Consider the following 7,500-nt stretch of genomic DNA (forward strand, 5'->3'; position numbering starts at 1 on the left):
CCAATGACTGCAGAGGAGGAAGAGGAGGAGGAGGAGGAGGAGGAGAGAGAGGAGAAGCAGCAAGAGGAAGAAGGAGGAGGAGGAAGCGAAGGATGAAGATGAGGAAGACGAGAAAGAGGAGAAAGCGGAGTAGGAGCAGAAAAATAGGAAGAAATAATAAGGAGGAAGAAAAGGAGGAAAAGAGGAAAGGGGGAAAAGAGGAGAAGGAGGAGGAGGAGAAGGAGGAGAAGGAGAACGAAGAGTACGAGAAGGTGCAAGAAATGATAGAGAATACGGAGGAGTAAGAGCAGACAAAGAAGAAGGAGGAAGAGAAGGAAGAGGAGGAGGAGGAGGGAGGAGGAGGAGGACGAGGAGGACGAGAAGGAGGAGGAATACACAACGTGACAAGGCTATAAAGAGGCTCCCCAGGATGGAATTGATTGAAGAAGGGGGGGTGGGGGAGATAGTAGGGGAGTTGAAGGGGGTGAGTGGGAGAGTGAGTAGGAGGTTTAGACGCTGGAGGAGGTATATACCTACAACAAACAATGTGAGAGAAAATGAGAGAGAATTTAAGGGAAGAGAGAAAAGAAGAGCGGCAAAGGAGAGGAGAGGCGAAATGTATGGAGGGAAGGGGAGAGGAGGGAAGGGAAGGGAGAGGAACGGAGATGAAGTACGGGAGGTGAGGAGAGAGAGGAGTTGAGAGGAAGATGAATAAGGTGAGGAGAGAAGAGGAGAGGGAGGAGAAGGAAACAAAACGAAGAGAAGGGAAGGTGTTCGTGAACTGCAAAGTCATTTTACGAACTTTGGTGAAGGTAAGATGCAACGTTGACGTTCGGAGAGTCACGGGACCTGGGTCGACCTCTCCTGCCGGAGGGGTCGCCGAGGTCGACGTCAGGAAGGAACCTCGGGGACAGAAGTTCTCCCCGTGCAGGGAGGAGGAGATCGGCGAAGGGCTTCTGCGTCTCATTCAGGAAGACCGGGACTCCCGTTGAGGTGGTCGTGGAAGTGGTGGACTTGGAGAAGGAGGAGGAAGAGCTGGAGGAGGAGAAGGAAGAAGAGGTGGAGGCGGAGGTGGAATTGGGGGAAAATGGAGGTCAGGACAAGAATACAAAGAGAGAGAAAGAGAGAGAGAGAGAGATACCGAAACCTCAGGATTGGTCAGGCAGAAGAGAAAATGAGAAGAACGCAGAACACAATTACGCAGAATACATGTGCTCAGAACTCACGTGCGCAGAACACACATGTACAGAACACACATGCACAATGAAACGCGCTCGTAGAACACAGGTGCGCCAACACATGCTCGGCGGATCTCGCTCGCATGAGGTGTAGAACGAGAAGACGGAGAGAGCAGACAACCACGTGCTCGCCATATACGAGTATCTAACGGGACGCGCCGGCGGCATTGGCAAAGAGCGTAGCGCCTCAGGCACTACCTCTCTCTCCCCTCTCTCTCTCTCTTTCTCTCTCTCTCTCTCTCTCTCTCTCTCTCTCTCTCTCTCTCTCTCTCTCCCTCTACCACCCCCTTTCTCTCTCTTTCTCTTTCTCTCTGTCTCTCTCGCCCTCTCTCTCTTTCTCTCTGTCTCTCTCCCCCTTTACCACCCCCCCTCTCTCTCTCTTTCTCTTTCTGTCTCTCTCTCCCTCTCCCCCCTCTCTCTCTCTTTCTCTTTCTGTATCTCTCCCCCTCTCCCCCCTCTCTCTCTTTCTTTCTCTTCCTGTCTCTCCCCCCCAGCTCTCTCTCTCTCTCTCTCTCTCTCTCTCTCTCTCTCTCTCTCTCTCTCTCTCTCTCTCTCTCTCTCTCTCTCTCATTCCCTCTCTCCTCACTCAGACTTTACACGGAGATCTGATGCTGCTTCTCTCGAACACACACACACACACACACACACACACACACACACACACACACACACACACACACACACACACACACACACACACACACACACACACACACACACACACACACACACACACACACATACATACATACACACACACAAACACACACACATACATACACACACACACACGCACGCACACACACACACACACACACACACACACACACACACACACACACACACACACACACACACACACACACACACACACACACACACACACACACACATACACACACATACATACACACGGTGGTACAGTTGGTAGAGCGCTGGAATGGGAAGCAGAAGTGCTCCTAATACCCAGTTCGAATCCTGCCCAGGGCCGAAATTATTTCGGTATCGCTGTGCCTCGGGTCGTACTCTGACTCTCGTGGGCGGGGAGTTGGGGGTGTGTGTGTGTGCAAGATCATAGCATTACCCATAGATCGGACCTACGAGCTCTGAGCTCTCTTCCAGGAGGGAAATAGCTGTCGATCACGAGTCCAACACGTGATCCAAAGACCAAGGGAATACACGCGCGCGCAATCGGATGTGCCTGAGACTAAGATCGTTAAATCTAGAGATTTATCGACCAAAGAGTGCCGCTTTACCTAGTTATAAACAGACGGAAGGGGAGCGATGGCGAGTGGAACCGTGATGTAGTAAAGTGATTAAGTTTGGCAAGAATAAGAAAAAAGGGGGAAATGGATAAAAAGGATGATAAACCGACATACGCTGAGACAACCAAAAGAAGATTAGATATGAGTGAGTATGAAACGCCTTTGGGAATGGTTAGAAAAAAATGTAATATTGATAGTCTTAGATATGAATACGAATTATTCCATGGATTCAGAACAGAAAGCATACTAATACACCAAGATATATATGAAATGAAAAGGGAAATTGTTGAATGGAAAAGGGAACATAACCAATTATACAAAGAAGTGAGTGAATTGAGAAAGGAAAATGCACTATTAATTAGGGAAATGGAAGAAATGAAAAAGGAATTGGCTATGGTGAAAAATTATAATGAAAAGATGAAAAATAATGACACAAATATAATTTTGTTGAGGGAAGTTAATGAGAAGATAGTAATAGAGGCAGGCAAAGTTGGTGAAAATATAAAAAAAAAACCACGGTGGAAATTAAAAACCAAGTGAAAGAAGAAAAAGAAATCCAAAAATACTATTTAAAGAAATAGTCAAAGAACAAATGAACGAAAGTACAAAGGACACTGTGATAGAAGTAATAAAGGAAAAAAGAGATTGGGTAAGAGACACAATAGACAAAAAAAAAGTGTATTGTAATCTATGGTATCAAAGAGAAACATGGACTAATAAGGTTCCAAAGGGAAAAAGAGGAGAAGAATATAGTGACGGAAATACTAAAAGAAATACAGGAGGAGGCACAAGGACTTGAAAAGGGAATAGAAGAAATTTACAGGATGGGAAAATATTCTGAAGAAAATAATATACCTCTCAAAGTAAAACTTAATTCGCAGGGGATAACGGAAGAAGTATTAACAAACGCAGGAAGACTAGCAAAAAGTAATAACTACAAACATTTATGGATAAAAAAGGAACTGAGTGATGAGGAAAAAGAGAAAGAAAAAACTAAAAGAGGAAGCTAAGGAAAAGAACGAGGAAAGAATGAAGAACGAAAGGAAGGATTTTTTTTTTTTTTTTTTGAGAGAGAGAGAGAGAGTGATGGACTTGAGACTGAGGAAATGGTACATAAGGGAAAAGGAGATGCAGGAGCAAGAAGAAAAGTCAGAAAAGGAAAAGAAATAAAGGTAACATATACCAACATAGTATACCATACCAATGGCTTTTTCCCCTTTACACGGTGGGTAGCCAAAAAGAAAAAGGCATAGAAATCACTCCCACCCATTTCATTTCCCATATATTCCACTCCCCTCCACCCTCCTCCTTCTCTTCTATCTTGGCACCTCCTGAATGACGGGTCATCCCTGCATCCTGTCCACTGCCCTGGGTCAGAAGTAATGTCGCAAGACACAGCACATCCACAGCAAGGCCGCATTATAAATTCGGCGACCCCCCTCTCCGGCTCCCCCATGCAGAAAAGGAGAAGACGGGGAGAAATCCCTTCGGGCTGCGTCAAATTTTTTCTCATACATACTTCCTCACCCCCAATCCCCCACCCACTCCCCCTCATGCATCACAGCCTCATCTATACACAACCCTTCTCCATTCACCCCTATCATCTGTCCTCTCCCGCCCTTCCTCTACAGATATTCCTCTCTTTTATAAAGCCCCTTTTACCCCATCCATCCATCTCATCCTAGGATGCCCCCTCATATTCACTCCTTCCACCTCCGCCTTCCACATTTCTTTTACTAATCTTTCTTCACTCATTCTTTCCATGTGTCCAAACCATCCTAACACTCTTTCATCAACCCTATCTCCCAGCTGCCTTTCCACCCCTGTTCTCCTCTTCACCTCCTCATTTCTCACTCTATCTAGCCTAGTAACCCCTATCATACTTCTCAGACATTTCATCTCAAACACATTCAAACTCATTCTCTCTTTCTCTCTCATGTTCCATGTTTCTGCCCCGTACATTGCTGCTGGCACAATCACTCCTTCATATAACCTCCTCTTAGCATCCATTCCCAGATGTCTATTTCTCATTACACTTTTTAATCCACCAAGGCATTTACTCGCTTCTCTCAATCTACATTCTACCTCCACCCCCACTCCTCCCTTTCCTGTCACATTCGCACCCAAGTATCTGAAACTATCCACTTCCTCCAGTTTCTCACCCTTAATGCTCACTTCCAGCCTGCTGTCACTCTCTCCCCTTGTACATCTCATCACCTTACTTTTGCCCACATTCATCTTTAGCTTCCTTCTTTCACACACCTTCTCAAACTCTGTCACTAACTTCCTCAATCCCTCCTCTGATGCTGCTACAAGCGCAGTGTCGTCAGTAAACAACAGCTGGCTCACCTCCCACTTTTCAACATAGACGGATCGATATTAGTAATAGATGAATTGAATGACTATCTGGAACAAGAAAAAACAAACATAATGGGGATTGTGGAGACAAAATTGAAAGGATCATTACCACCAAATAGTATAGGCCAAGAATTATATAATTGTTGGATCAGAAACAGAAACAAAGCAGGGTGGAGGAGTCATGTTGCTAACCAAGTAAGGCCTAGATGCAACGAAAATCACACAGAAGGAGAGAACAATGTGGAGTTGATTATGATAAAAGCTGAGGATAGAGATATGAAAAATAGAAAGTATGCAGTGATTTATGTTACTCCAAAATGCTGGAAGACATAAGAAAAACACTAAATGAAACACTAAAGAAAGAAGGAAATCTGGTAATTATGAGTGATTTTAACTCGAAAGAAATATGTTGGGAAGAAATGACTTTGAAAGGTGGAGAAGATCACTGGGGAAATATATTACTGGAAATAACCACTGATTATACATTGACACAATGGGTCAAGGAAAATACCAGATAAAGAAATAACGATGAACCCTCAAGATTGGATTTGATATTCACATCAGAACCCGAAATTGTAGATAAAATCGAATACAAGACACCAATTTGAAAAAGTGATCACATACTACTAGAACTAAAATTAAATGAAGAAACAAATATAGAAATAAACGAAAAACACAGAAAGGGAAGACTAATGTATAACAAAACAGATTTAGGGAAACTTAGACAATTCTTTCAAGAAGCAAATTGGGAAAAATTAATAATAAAGAAACAAAGGTGGAAGAGAAATGAAAAATTTGGAAGGGAATCTATAATGAAAGAGTGGACAAGTATGTACCTAGACATAAACAGGAAAGGGTATACATAAAATCCTGGTACAATAAAAGTGCAGTGAAGCAAAAGACAGAAGAGATAAAACCTGGAAAAGATGGGAAAAGGAAAAAATCTGAGAAATGGAAAATGTACACCAAACTAAGAAATGAATATGTAAAAATACGTAGGAAAAAAAATTATGAAAAGGACATAATAGACAAATGTAAAGATCAACCCAAATCATTTTATAGATATGTAAACGGTAAACTAAAGAATAAACAGGAAATACTTAAATTACGTCAAGGTAACAGTGAATACACAGAAGATATAGAAATGGCAGATATTATGAACAAACATTTCAAATCTGTATTCACCAGAGGAAAAAAATCTAAAAAACTGTGAACAAAGAAATGAAGTAAGATTTCCTCCAATGAAGGAATTAAATATTACTCAGAATGAAATAAGGAATCAAATATTAAAGCTTGACGTTAACAAATCACATGGCCCGGACGGAGTTGCAAACTGGATACTAAAGGAATGTATAGATGAACTAACAGGAAAAATATACAAAATAGTTGAATGCTCACTCAAAGAAGGAAAATTACCAGGAGACTGGAAAAATGCCAATATAGTGCCAATATATAAGGGGGGAAATAAGGAAGACCCAACAAATTATAGACCGGTGTCCCTAACGAGTACAATAGTTAAAACTTACGAGAGAACATCAAAGATAGATGGACAAAATATCTGGATGAGAACAATGTAATGAACCTGAGGCAATTTGAATTCAGCTAGGGAAGATCATGTACCCTTAATTTGATTTGTTTCTACTCAAGATTGATAGATATATTGCAAGAAAGGGATGGCTGGGCAGACTGTGCCTTCCTGGACCTACAAAAGGCATTTGATAAAGTAATACACAGAAAATTGCTATATAAACTGGAAACAATAGGAGGCATACATGGAAAAATATTGAATTGGATGGAGGACTTCCTACATGAAAGAAAAATGAGAGTAGTTCTCAGAGACAAATATTCAAAGTGGGAGGAAATGAGTAGTGGAGTCTCACAGGGGTCAGTACTAGCTCCGATAATGTTTGCTATATATGTAAATGATATGTACGAAAGTATTGAATGTTACATGAACTTCTTTGCGGATGACGCAAATTTATTAAAGAGAATAAACTCCGAAATAGACTGTGACTCATTACAGAGTGATCTGAACAAGGTCTCAGAGTGGAGCAAGAAATGGGAAGTAGAATTCAGCATCAAGAAATGCAGTATAATCGAATTTGGGAAAAGCAAGAAGAGAATATCAGGACAGTACAGAATTGACGGAAAAGAAGTAAAGAAAGTAAATTCTGAAAGGGACCTAGGAGTAATCATCACCAAAGACATGTCGCCAGATAAACATATAAATAAAAGTCGGAGAAACATATAATTTGTTGAGATCAATAAAGGTGGCCTTTAAATACTTGGATAAGGAAATGATTAAGATATGGTCACCCGGTACAAAAAAAGAATATAAGAAAATTAGAAAGAATACAAAGAGCAACGACAAAGATGGCTCCAACACTTTCAAACCTAACATATGAACAAAGACTGGCCGAACTGGAATTGTCAACCCTGGAACAAAGAAGAGAACGAGGGGACCTACTAATTATCTACATAATTATGAAAAAAGAACGCCCTGATAGAGAGGACTTATTAAAGCGGGACAGAGGAAAAACAAGAGGACATGCAATGCAACTCAAGAAGGATGACTACAGAAGAGACCTGAAAAAGAACAGCTTTCCACACAGAGTGATAGATATATAGAACAAATTGGACGAAAACATTGTGTGTGCAAA

Source organism: Oratosquilla oratoria, chromosome 26, assembly GCF_046742065.1.
Source record: "Oratosquilla oratoria isolate Oo_2021 chromosome 26, ASM4674206v1, whole genome shotgun sequence".
Taxonomy (NCBI): Eukaryota; Metazoa; Arthropoda; class Malacostraca; order Stomatopoda; family Squillidae; genus Oratosquilla; species Oratosquilla oratoria.